Source organism: Monodon monoceros, unplaced genomic scaffold (genome assembly GCF_005190385.1).
Source record: "Monodon monoceros isolate NGI ecotype Baffin Bay Population unplaced genomic scaffold, NGI_Narwhal_1 Super_Scaffold_13, whole genome shotgun sequence".
Classification (NCBI taxonomy): Eukaryota; Metazoa; Chordata; class Mammalia; order Artiodactyla; family Monodontidae; genus Monodon; species Monodon monoceros.
In genome coordinates, this window is record NW_021703769.1 from 26,466,692 (window position 1) to 26,480,746 (window position 14,055).

The following is a 14,055-nucleotide window of genomic DNA, read 5'->3' on the forward strand; positions in this document are numbered from 1 at the left end:
GTGGCTAATTTTTGTTTCCAAAAAACAAAGATTGAAAAGATATATATAATCCTTTCCCTTAAGGAACTCACAGTAATTTTGACACAGGGTGATCTTTGCTGTGGAAGTGCAGAGAAGGGGAATAGATGAAGGAGGGTCAGAGAAGGCTTCCTGGTGGAAGTGATACATAAAAGATACAGATAGACCTGCAGAGTTCTACAGGCTAAAGATGAATATTGACTTTTTCTAGGGGAAGAAATAAATGGAAAGGGAAAACAAACAGGGGGAAGTACACAATTGAGGAAGATTGCAAAAGAAACAAAGTAACCTATTTCCACATTCATCTGAAATTAACCTCCAAGGGTCCCTGTCTCTCTTCACTATCAAACCAAAAATATCCAGCCATGACAAGCTCTGTAAATCAAAAGGTGCAGGTTCAGAGCGGGTGGAGGAAAGCTGTAAAAGGCTGCATTCTAAGTAAGGTTGAAAGAGACTAGCAGCTCCTGAGCAAAATGAAGACTTTGGTGTGATAAGTGATCTCAAGTACCTCACTATACAAGCTTGTGAACTGCGTATTGCCTAATTCTATTGGAGGAAAAATCATGAGTTAAATAAATGGTAATGTAATAGAATAAAAAGAGTAAGGCAAGATCTCATTAGAAGTGTAGTTAGTTAAAATGGTCCCATCCCAGGCAGTGCCATTTCCCCAGGGACACCCTCTCTTATTTTCACAAGGGATAAGAGATCCTGTTACACTACCACAAGTTAGAGTTGAGTTATTGTCATCTTAACCAGGGAGAAAACACCTACATTTCTTTTTCTTGTACATAAGGATTAGCAGGAGACAGTAAATGGCAACATAATACAGACAGCAATTTTAAATGTTCATCAAAGTCACAAACTAAGTCTGAAGGAAGTTAATGGACTTTGTGTTTCCACATTTGTTTGCTAACTTCTATGATGAAATCGGATCTATTTACAGAAACAGATCTATGAAGCTTCCAAAATTGGGTCATTTAAAAATCCAGTGACAATCTCTCACTGTCCAAGCACTTAGAAGTCAGCACAGGACACATGGACACTTGTTCTAATTCATCACTGTCCAGAAATCTCAAGCAAATACATTTTTCTACCATTTTCCTCCCAAACTTGTGAGTTTCTTATCACTGTTTTTGAAGGATTACAAATTCAGTTCCGCTTTTTTTATTCATCCACAGAACTCTATAAACCATAATCCACTCTTACATGACTAACAGGACCTGGATAGAAATCAAAGATGCCATTTACCTCTAGGCCAAATAACAACACAGATCTTTTTAATACCAAAGTTTTCTGATGTTCCAAAAGTAAGAAGCTGAAAGAGTTTGTAAGGGTTGACAGTGGGGCTACAGGAGGTCACAATCCTAGTCAAATCTCAATCATTCAGTCTTGTAGAGATTTATATCCCTCAAAAGGTATCTGATTTGGAAAGGAGACAGAGACACACCCACATACACACACACCCTAAAAAAGTGATAATCAATGAGGTGGCAGGGAGTGAGGTAGACAATGAGAGGGTTGGAAGGTTTTTAACTATAAACCTTTTTATATTATTTTGATTTTTGCACCATTTGAATCTATATTTTAAAAATAAAAAATTGTGCCTGTGTGAACATACACTGCTGGTGGATGTGTAAATCAGCACAATTTTCCTATAAAGCAATTTGGTGCTACATACCAAAGTCTTAAAAATACACATTCTTTGGGACTTCCCTGGCAGTCCAGCGGTTAAGACTCCGCGCTTCCAATGCAGGGGGCACGGGTTCAATCCCTGGCTGGGGAACTAAGATCTCACATGTCACACGGCCATAAATAAATAAATTTTAAAAATTAAGAAAATAAAAATATGCATTCTAAAAAAAAATATATATATATATATATATATATATATGCATTCTTTTTGACCAATGGTTCCACTGGGTAAAATACTATGGTAGAACGATATAATGGAATAATATATAGCCACTAAAATTATGTTATACAAAATTTTAATAAAATGAAAAAATTTTCATAACCTAATTATTAAATGAAAAAAAAATGAAGGTTATTAGAGTATGGTTTCTTAAAACCAAATATAGATACCCTCCAAAATTTGGAAAGAAATCTATCAAAATGCTAGCCATAGTTTATCTGAGAGGTAGGATATTGGGTGACATTATTTTCTTTTGCTTTTACATATTAAATAAATTTTCTTCCAAAATAAGTGTTACTTTCTAAAGATAAGCTAGTTATTTAAAGAATTTTGAAGCTAATATATTAATGTCCCCCTTATTCCTTTTTAATGTAATACTGTGGATACAGCTTTACCTGTGGTTTAATCGTCTGTCAGTCCACCTGTCTACAGGCTTGACTCAAAGTTGCAATATACTCTTTCACCTCTCCTGAAATCTTGAAGTCTAGAAAGTACTTCTTATCAAGAACCTGGAAGAAGCAGAAAGGTGATGAAACAGGTTCAAGTTCTTTGTAGTAAAAAAGGTTAACAGAGAACAGAAGGAGCTATAAAACCCCAACCCCCCAACCCGGGGTCCCCAACCCCCGGGCCACGTACCAATACCAGTCCGCACAGCAGGAGGTGAGCGGCAGGCAAGCGATTGAAACTTCATTTGCCGCTCCCTGTCGCTTGCATTACCAACTGAACCATGCCCCCCACCCCCGTCCAAACCCGTCCGTGGAAAAACTGTCTTCCACAAAACCAGGCCCTGGTGCCAAAAAGGTTGGGGACCGCTGCTATAAAATACCAAGGATATCCACTCTTAAAACCAAAGAGTGCTTCTGAGAGCTAAGGTCTAAATAGCATGGATCCCCCCAAATGCCAGACTTCTTAAAAGATTGCTGTTTCATTAGTGTAAAAATGTTCTTCAAGTTTTTTAGTGTACATGTGCTGTTTCCCAGTATCTTTGTGGTTACATACTCCCACTTTAAAGCAACCTTTCTGAAACCTGAAACTTAGGAACACTGACATCAAGGGGTTGCAGTGCGCACTTCTATCCTATTCAAACATCAGGACAAAGAGTAGGCACACTCAAAATATGAAAAAACTTCTGCTACCCTTTTAAATTTAATAAAGTAGAAATAGGGATTTCCCTGGTGGTCCAGTGTGTAAGACTCCACGCTCCCAATGCAGGGGGCTGGGGTTTGGAACTAAATCCTGCATGTGTGCCACACCTAAGAAGTCCACATGCCACAACTAAGACCCAGCACAGCCAAAATAAATAAATAATAAATATTTTTTTAAAAACTTAGCTTTAAAAAAATTAATTAAAAAGTAGAAATAGCATTTTATAAAAATTTTCTAAAGTATGCTCCTACATACAATTTTATACCTTTCTCACTAATCTTTAATTTCCCCCTATAATCAAGTTTTTCTATGCAAACAAACAAAAACAGAACCCCTCCCAGTTATCTGTACTTTTTTCACAAAGTACCCTAGCTGCTGATCTGTCTCAGACACAGATCTATTCACAGAATTGATTGGCCTGTTCCCTGGTGGCGCAGTGGTTAAGGATCTGCCTGCCAATGCAGGGGACATGGGTTCGAGCCCTGTTCCAGGAAGATCCCACATGCCGTGGAGCAACTAAGCCCGAGCGCCACAACTACTGAGCCTGCACTCTAGAGCCCAGGAGCCACAACTATGGAAGCCCGTGCGCCTAGAGCCCGTGCCCTGCAACGAGAGAAACCACCGCAATGAGAAGCCAGCGCACCGCAACGAAGAGTCATCCCCCGCTCTCCGGAACTAGAGAAAAGCCTGTGCGCAGCAACAAAGACCCAACGCAGACAAAAATAAATAAATAAATTTATAAAAAAAGAATTGATTGGCCTGTTCAATCTCCCTGTAGTAAATTCTGCTTCCTACCTTTACCCATATGGCAAAGAAAATTCAGTTTGCCAAAGGACATTTAAATCTCTCCTCCTCCTTTCTTCCCAAGCAATTCAAAAAGAATTAGGGGGCTTCCCTGGTGGTGCAGTGGTTGAGAATCTGCCTGCTAATGCAGGGGACACGGGTTCGAGCCCTGGTCTGGGAAGATCTCACATGCCACGGAGCAACTAGGCCCGTGAGCCACAACTACTGAGCCTGCACGTCTGGAGCCTGTGCTCCACAACAAGAGATGCCGTGACAGTGAGTGGCCCCCGCTCGCCGCCAAGTAGAGGAAGCCCTCGCACAGAAACGAAGACCCAACACACCCAAAAACAAAAATAAACCCAACCAAATATTAAAAAAAAAAAAAAAGAATTAGGGAAGAGACCCAGGAAAGGCTGAGGAAAAAATACATATAGGAAATAATATAGGTGGATTCTGAACCTCTCCTGATACCTGAACAAGAAATGAAGGACCTTCCCACATAATCCTGTCTCCTGTTGAAGCTTAATTGCAGCTGCAGGATAAACTAACTTTATTAAGGTTGGAATACACAGACTTAAATAAGGTGGGCCAAAATAACTATTTTCTTTAAATGATTTGAAAGTTTAAACAAATTTACCAATCTAATTCAATATATCCAGTTTTTCATACCTGAAATTTTGTAGTCAATTTAGATAATGCCTTCTTGTCTTTCCAATTCAACAAATATTGAATGGGTGATTTCCATGCACCAAGGCTGTTCGGGTTCCTGTCTAACTAAACTCTCCTTATCAAGAACGGTTTCTGTCCCACCTGCTTCACAAAGCCACCCTTGCCTGTTTTAAGCCTCACTGATCTCCCTCACCTCTAAACTGCCAGGGCGCTTACAATACAAAACAATAGAGCACTCAGATGCTTTCTTGTCTTGTTCTAATTGTCACCTGTCAATTTGAATCAGACTTTTGGCCTCAAGCATACCAGAAACCATTCATCTGTATACACACAGTATCTAATACTGAGCACACAGTACAACCTCAAAGGTCAATTAGTTAGCTAAGTGAGCTGCGAGCCACAATAATTTTGATCCCAAGAGTGCCAACTTAATACTGAATTGACACACCCACAGTACAACTCCAAAACAACGTAAGTTTGATTTAGAGGTGGCTTGACAGGGGGTGATACACTGAGCCCACAACACAAACATATCCTTAGTATTGCAGCAAACAGTTTGAATTTTGACATCTGATGAGTGAGACAAATTGAAAGGCCATAGAATGTCAAGACAAGGTAAGGCTGAACCAGGGAGAACTCCAAGTGATGGTCTTAAAGCAAAATCAGCAGAGCACTCAGATGCTGTCTTGTCCTAAGCAGGACTGATAGGGAGGATAGTCCTTGGTACCTAAGTACTAGGAAACTGTAGGTGAGAAAAAGAAACCATGTATCAAGAAACCAGGGAGAAAAACAATCCTACAATATTACAGCCTGGTTCACTTTTCCTTCCCTCTCCGATCTATAAGTGTTTTAGGACAGGAAATTAGAAAAGCAGTAATACCTAGTGATACCACACAAAGGGGAAGGGCTGGGCAGATAGGGATAAAACAGAATGAATTTTAAATCCCCAAATAGAAAGACAACTCCAAGTGGAATTAAACTTGTCCTCAATTATGTTCTCACCTCATTTACCTTTCTATCTTGCACAACAGTTTTGAAATGTAGTTGTTTGTGGCCACATCTTTTTCCTCCACCAAATGCCACACGTCTTGAGGGCGGGTGGGGCTACTGTATCACCCATTTCGAGAAATGTATCTAGATTACGGGCTTCAGCTTCCCTCCTATAAAGGAGGGCTAAGACTGGCACCGACTTCACTGGATTGGGGCGAAAATTAAATGAGAAAACGCAGAGTGCTTGGTCCGGTAAACGCTTATTTCATGTGTGCTGGGTAATAATATAATTGTCGTTACCGTTATCCTTAGCCCACAGCCTCCCCCCACTCCTCCTTCCACCTATTTCCCACGCCGGCCTCCGCCTCTACCTGTAGACACAGCCCGCTAGTCCCGGTCCGGCCGGGGAAATCCTGTCATGAAGGGAAGGGTGGGCGGAAGCCCGGCTCCTGCTCTGCGGGTCAGGTCGGCGCCCCAGCAGCACACCGTCCCAGAAGCTGAGCCCTCGAGGAGGAGGAGACCTCCAGCCACTTGGAAATCAGGGAGAAGGCTGCCCGGCGCCCCAGCTGCTCGCCTTTTCTCCCCTCGGCTCACCTCGCCTCAGCGCTGACAACCGACCGCCAGGAAGACCCGCCGCGGGACTCATTCAGTACCGTTGAAAATTTGAACCCAGACTCTCCAGTCAAACGCACCAATCAGAGTGCCGGGAACCAGCTATCCCAGCCTTCCGATTGGCCCTAGAGATCGTAGGGAGGCCGGAAGTCAGGATGAGGGACAAGAAAACAACCGGCCCCGGAGACTCCTGGGAAATGTAGTGCGACTGCGTGAGCCGGCTGCAACAACTCGAAAGAGGAAATTACCACAAGGCCCAGAAAGGTCGGCTACACACTGTTTGGGAAAGGTGGTACTACCCACCGAAGAGAGAGGGAGTCTATTTAGGTAACAGGCGCGCGTCCTGAACTTCCCCAAAACTTTCACGGAAGGAAATTCTTCATTAGTTTATAATTCTCCCTGTAGTTGTGCATCGTGCCTTTGATTATTCTTAGGAATTCACTTCGTTTTAACATCAAGTCCCCTGCAAGCAACATAGTCTCGCCCCCAGATTCTCTGCCAATCGTGAAGGAGTCTCTCAAACTCTTTATCCAGTCCTCGCCCCAATATTACTGGCTAAAGCCGGCGGCTTTTTGGAGGTTTGGTCTTTCACTTTTAATGCCGTCTGCATCCTTGGCTCTATTACCCTCGTATTGTAGAAGAGAAAACAAATGCTCACAGAAGTTGAGTAAACTTATCTAAGATCACATTTTTTAAGTAGAGGAGATGGGATTTGAGTTAAGAACGTCTGATCCTATATATCATCAATAGTCAATTAGAAGATAATAGCAACAACAAGAACAAAAAGATCAATGTTCATAATAACGAAAAAGGCAACAAAGTTTTTAAAAATAAGCCTAAGACCTTTACGGGAAAATTTAAAACTTCGTTGAATAACTATAAAAATAATTAAATAAGCTATAGACCTTATTAATGGATGGGGAGATCTAATATTGTAAATTCTCCATATTAAAAGTTCAAGGCAATTCCGATGAAATTCGCAATAGGTTTTGTCATGGAATTTGCCAAGTTGATTTTAAAATTCACATGGAAGGAAAAAAGCACAAGAAGTGGCATCTGAATTTTGAAAAGTAATAGGGGGCAATCGCCATAACAGATCTCACAAATATTAACATACTACGAAATTATAGTAATTTTAAAAGTATCGTCAGTTGAGTCTATGGGGATACAATCAGCAAAATCCAGACGAGAAAACTCTACAGGACAAAAGATCTAGTATCTTCAAAAAATAAATAGAAAACACAAAAACAAACAAACAAAAAAAACCAGCAAGAGTTGGGTCTTTTTGTTTGTCTTTGTTTTTCAATATTCCTTATTTTTAGAGATACACATGGAAATGATGAGGATGAAATGACTCTAGAATTTGCTTCAAAATAATCTGGAATATGCCAGGAAGGGAAGTAGATGGGAGTATAGATGAAACAAGATTCACCACAAATTGATAATTGCTAAAACTGAGTGACAGGTTCATTATACATATATACATACACATACATATATGCATTTGAAATTTTCCACAATTTTTTTAAGCAGGGTATTGGCATAGAAAATTTTTTTAACAACAAAAGATCAGTTGAAGAATTTAAGGGTTCAGACACAGGCGCATGTATATCAGAATTTAGTAAATGCTGAGTAGAATTTCAAATCAGATGGAAACAAATAATGGAGTTAGGACATTTGCTTTTCATTTGGGGAAAATATTATGTTAGATTTTTATCCAACACCGTTTACAAAAACAAATTTCAGATGAATTAAAACCCTAAAGATATTTAAAAATTAAAAATTTTAGGGACTTCCCTGGTGGTCCAGTGGGTAGGACTCCACGCTCCCAATGCAGGGGGCCAGGGTTTCATCCCTGGTCAGGGAACTAGATCCCAAATGCATGCCGCGACTAAGGAACCTGCATGCCACAACTATGAGCCCACATGCCGCAAACGGGAGATCCCACATGCCACAATTGAGGATTCTGCATGCCACAATGAAGTTCCCGCGTGCCGCAACTAAGACCCAGTGCAGCCAAAATAAATAGACTTTTTTAAATTAAAAATTTTAAGTTAAAATATATGTTTATGACATCGTGTAGGAAAATTTTAAGTAAGACATAAGGGGAAAACTAAGACGTAAAGGAAAAGACTGACCAAACCAAAATTTTAAAATTCTGTTTGACAAAAGAAAAACAAACAAAACTGAAGGATAAAATATTTCCAACACATGTAACAAAGTATTAGAACCTAAAATGTAAACAACAACAACAACAACAAAAACTCTTAAGAATCAGTGAGAAAAGGACAAAAGCTCAATAGGGGGAAAAAATGGGGAAAATAGGCAATTCTTAGAAGAAGAAACAAACTGGCCATTAAAGACATGAAAAGGTGCTTGGCCTCAGTAGTAATACTGAAATTAAATTTTAAACTTAATTTAAACAAAGAAGTACCATTTTTCACCTATCAAACTGACCAAAATTAAAAGTTTGATGGTATCAAAGATTTACAAGGTAACTCAGAAGGTTGGGGAAAAGGATGGGTTCAGCTGCTTTAAAGGGCAACTTGGCAACACATATTTAAAATGTCAAACGTGTGTGCCCTGTAACCTAGCACTTCTATTTCTAGGTTTAGTTCCAAGAGACACACTTATCAACTTTCACACAGAGAAACAGAGGCACAGTCACTGCAGCATTTACTGAGCACCTACAATGTGCCAGTCGCTGTGCTAAATGTGGGGATATGGCAGTGAAAAGACAGACAAAAATCTCTGTCTTCAGGGAACTGACATTCTAGTGGAGAAGACAGACACTAAACAAGGTGAATAAATAAATAAGTAAATAATTTCTCATAATAAGAGATGATAAATGCAAAGCCATGACAACAAGCGGAGGAAGGGAGGGCTGGACAGGGACAAAGGGAGGGCAGGGTCTGCCTAGGCTGTGGCTGCCCACCGACCTCAAGGTACGTGCAGGGCCACTGGTAGGGGTGGAGGTAAAGGTACTTGCTTTATATTAGGAGGGAAGGGGTATCAAAGCTGTGCTGTGTCCAGGGCCTGCTAGGCAGAAAGTGCTCAGTGAGTGAATGAGTGTATGAGGCAATGCCAGGAGGCCAGGATGTGTGCAAGATCTTCCCAAGTCCTTCCAGATTAACAAGAGGTAATAAGCCTGGCCCAAAAGATTCCTCTCTTGTCATTCCTTCTGCATCCATTGTAGTGTAGGCTGGGTCTCAAGTTCCCATTATTTACGAATGGGAGACTTCAAGGTCTGAAATCACCAAAGCAGAATTTTAGACCTGGAAGGAAGCGCAGACATATCTGGTAGACCCTATCCACAATTTTAGTCATTACTCTTTTGTTGATTTATTTTGTATATTTATTTATTTATTTTCTTTATTGTTTTTTTGGCTGTGTCGGGTCTCAGTTGCAGCATGCGGGATCTTTCGTTGCTGCATGCGGACTTCTCTCTAGTTGTGGCGTGCGGGTCTTTCTCTCTTTAGTTGTGGCGAGCCAGCTCCAGAGCGCGTGGGCTCTGTAGTTTGTGGCATGCAGGCCCTCTCGTTGAGGAGCGCGAGCTCGGTAGTTGTGGCGGACGGGCTTAGTTGCCCCGTGGCATGTGGGATCCTAGTTTCCGGATCAGGGATCGAACCCACATCCCCTGCATTGGAAGGTGGATTCTTTACCACTGGACCACGAAGGAAGTCCCTCAGTCATTACTCTTTTGGCCTTATCCACGTGAAAGGGGTTTGCAATTATAAATAGGGTAGCTCAGGGACGTTTGAACAAAGACCTGAAGGAGGTGAAGGAGTAAGCCATGCAGATATCTGAAGGAAGAATGTTCCAGGCAGAGGGAACAGCAAGTGCAAAGGCAGGAGCAGAGAGGCATGTTTTAGAAATAGCTAGGAAGTCAGGGTGACTGGATCAAATGGACAAGGAGGAGAGTATCAGAAGATGAGGCCAGAGATATTCTGGGGCAGGATGCAGACCAACTGGGCCTTAGTAAGGAAGCTGATTTTTACTCTGAATGAGGTGGGAGTCCTGGGAGGGTTTTGAGCATTGATTTACTCTCTACTTTTAACAGGATAACTCTGGCTGCTGTGCTGAAAACAGGGGGAAGGGCAACAAGAGTGGAAATAGGGAAATCAATTAGTAGGCTGCTGCGTTGTAGTTGTGAAAAATTGGAAACCACCTAATGGTCCATTAGTAGAGGGGGGGTTGTTCAATAAACTGTCTATAGGATGGAATACTAAGCATCAGTTCAAAAAGAGTTTGGGGGCTTCCCTGGTGGTGCGGTGGTTAAGAATCCGCCTGCCAATACAGGGGACACGTGTTCAAGCCCTGGTCCGGGAAGATCCCACATGCCATGAGCAACTAAGCCTGTGCACCACAGCTACCAAAGCCTGCGCGCCTAGAGCCCATGATCCACAACAAGAGAAGCCACCACAATGAGAAGCCCGCGCACCTCAACGAAGAGTCGCCCCCATTCACCGCAACTAGAGAAAAGCCTGCACACAGCAACGAAGACCCAATGCAGCCAAAGATAAATAAATAAATTTTTTTAAAAAAACGAGTTTGATAGATCTGGACTGATATGGAGATAATGTTTGAGACACATTCTGGAGTTAAAACACAAAGTGCTGATTGATTATGGGTGGTTTTTTTTTCATTATGAAACCATTATGGGTTTTTTTTTTCTGAACTTTAAGAACTATATTTTCTTACTGAAGTATAGTTGATCATAATGTTTTTTAAAAATATGCAAAACAGTGTACCACTTTTCCCATGGGTGTGATTAAGTATTAACAGCTAGCACTTACCTGGCACTTACCATAGGCCAGGCACTGTTTGGAGTACTGTGCACATAGTTAACTCATTTCATCCTGACAATAACCCTGTGAGGTAGGTAATGTTATATATCCATTTTATAGATTGAGGAAGTTGAGACTCAGAGTAGTTAGAAAACTTCTCCAAGGTCACATAGTTTGTATGCAACAGAGCCAAGATTTGAACCCAAGTAGGCCAGCTCTAGAGGCCAAACCCTTAACCACTGCCCTATATTACCTCTCCTAAACATGGATGTGTATATAGAGAGAAAGGTATGGAAGAATTCACAACAACCTGACAAGAGTGGGAACTTCAGAGGGAAGGAGCTAAACAGGACTCGTGGACAGAAAGGATAGATAATTGGATCTTTATCTTTAATTTTTTTTTAAGAATATATCCACGTGTTACTTGTGTGCTTTGAATTTATTATTTCTTATTATAGAAGGGGAGAGGAGTCTGCAAAGGAGAAAGGAGGGGGAGACAAGCTCTATATTTAAAAAGTGAGAGGGAAAGACCCAACGTCTACTCCTGCCCCTTCCAAATCTTCTTCACTCCGTGTCTGTCACTCCCTCCACCATCCAACCTGTGGTCACCAGGCCAGAAATCTGGACCTGCCTAACAGCTCACTGGAGACCTCCTGCTTCATGGAGAACAGACAACAGCTGGTCACTGGCTCTGGGTAGCGACGTAACCCTCAGACACCTCCAGGCAAGGTGGCTGTGATCACCTAAGGACACCCCCTGGAGAAGGTTGCAGGTGTGAGCCATTGGTGACAGTCATCAAAAAGATCTGTCTTCTGCAGTTCCCCTCCAACCAAACACAGGGATCTCTGTGGGTGTCCTGGTCTCTTCCTTCCTAGCTGATGTGTAATCCATTTTGGAGGAAGGATTACAGACACCTTAGCACACAGTGATTAAAGGCGATGAATTATAGAAAACAACCCAAGTATCCACCAACTGATGAGTAGATAAAATGTGGTAAATCCATACAATGGAATAGTACTCTTTATTAAAAGGAATAAAATACCGATACATACAACGTAGGTGAACCTGAAACATTATACTAAGTGAAAGAAGCCAGACTCAAAAGGACAAATATTGTATGATTCCATTCATATGAAATTTCCAGAATAGGCAAATCCATAGAGACAGAAATTAGATTAGTGGTTGCCAGGGGCTGGGGGATGGGGGGATAGAGAGGAACTACTGATGCAGGGTTTTTTTTCAATAAGCTCACGTAAGGTAAGTGGTAGCCAGACTCAAGAGGTGCCTTTGTCTTCTTCTGGGAGTTGGAAGAGGGGAATCACTTGAAATTCCATCCTCTCCATTTGCAGTGGGCCCTGGCCTAGGTCAAACTACTTTAATATGGGATTTAATATGGGAGACTTTTCTATGTTAAAAAAGTTTTTAAATTACAAATATTATACACGCTTATGACAGAGTGAGAATATATGTTAGGTGCTGTATATTTATTACTTTATTTAACCATTGCAACACCCTTACCAGGTAGGTGCTATTATTTTCAATTTCCAGATGAAAAAAGCCGAGGCTCAAAAGAGGTGACATAGGGCTTCCCTGGTGGCGCAGTGGTTGAGAGTCCGCCTGCCGATGCAGGGCACGTGGGTTCATGCCCCGGTCCGGGAAGATCCCACATGCTGCGGAGTGGCTGGGCCCGTGAGCCATGGCCGCTGAGCCTGCGCATCCGGAGCCTGTGCTCCGCAACGGGAGAGGCCACAACAGTGAGAGGCCCGCGTACAGCAAGAAAAAAAAGAAAAAAGAGGTGACATAACTTACTCAAGGTCACACAGCAGAGTTAAGATTTGCAGCCAGATCCATATGAGTTTATAAATATTTATGAAGTAAAAAGTGAAAATGCCCTAAGCCTCCCACCCTACCCCATTGTCAATCCCACTCCTCAGTTTAAAAATTAGTGTTAAAAGATGAGTGTGAATCTTTCAAAGGCTTTTAATGCAAATACAAACCCTCATATATCTACATCTATAAACGCATGCCTTTTTGTATTTTACATATGTGTGTGTTTATATATTTAAAAATTTTTCATTTCAAAAGTATTGCCTACTTGTTTGTAATATTTGGCAAATATAGAAAATAATAAAGAACCAAAAAAATAACTATAACCTAGCCTTTAGAAGCAACCTCTCCACTCTTCGCATGTAAGTGTATTTCCTTCTAGTTTTTTAAATCTAATAAACTGATTTTATTAGATATTGAGTAGATACAAATATAAATGTATGTATATGTAAAATGAATGAAAGGTATAAAGAATAGTAAGGCAACACATTCTGTACACATACATACGATTTAATTTAATAAGAAGAACATTTCTATTCTCTTTCAAGCTCCCAACTTTATCCTGTTCCCTGGTTCATCCTGTACCCTCCCCTGTGAAGGTGCAATGGCTGTCTTGAATGTTGTGTTGATTATTCCCTTATACTTCTTTATAATTTTACCACATAGGTATATTTCCCTGTATGAATTATCTACATATTGATGCAGAACAGATTACCTCCAAACTTAGCAGCTTACCATGACAAGCATTATTATCTCATACAGTTTCTGAGGGTCAGGAATTCAGTTTAAGAGAGTGGTTCTGGCTCAGGGTCTCAAATAAGGTTTGTAGTCAACCGTTGGCTGAGTCATCTGAAGGCTCCATGGGGCGGGAGGATCTAGTTTCTCATTACACATGGGCCTCTCCATACTGTTACTCTCCATGGCTGTTCACAACATGGCAGCTAGCTACTTCCAGAGTGAGTGATGAGACAGAGAGATAGAAGAGAGAGAGAGAAAGAGAGGCATGCCATCATCTCTGCCATTTGTTATCAATCACACAGAACATTGTGAGAGGGGACTACACAAAGGTGTGAATACCAGGAGGCAGGGATCTTTGGGGGCCTTCTTGGAGGTGGCTGGCTACCACAAACCCTACACAGTGTGTAAATTAATTTTGCCTGTTTTCAAACTATATATAAATGGAATCATACTGCATTATTCTTTTGCAATGTTTTTCATGCAATGTGTTTCTAAGATTCTTTCAAGCTGTGTATAGCTAAATCTGCTTAGTTTTTCACTGTGTCATATTACTATGTAAAAGCATACTACTAT

At 41.2% G+C, this 14,055-nt stretch overlaps 1 protein-coding gene across 6 annotated transcripts in view; it reads right to left on the bottom strand.

Moving 5' to 3' along the window:
- TPX2 (TPX2 microtubule nucleation factor) overlaps positions 1-6,148 on the bottom strand; it is a 58,289-nt gene extending 52,141 nt beyond the window's left edge. For 5 of the 6 annotated variants that reach the window (XM_029222197.1, XM_029222195.1, XM_029222200.1 and 2 more), the window contains exons 1-2: positions 6,113-6,148; positions 2,326-2,439 (exon numbers count right to left, since the gene is read on the bottom strand). The gene's annotated coding sequence lies outside the window, so the exon portion shown is untranslated. Of the gene's footprint in view, positions 1-2,325; positions 2,440-5,889 lie in introns of all 6 variants that reach the window. The other variant, XM_029222196.1, reaches the window with a different exon arrangement.
- Between the last annotated feature and the right edge of the window lie 7,907 nt (positions 6,149-14,055).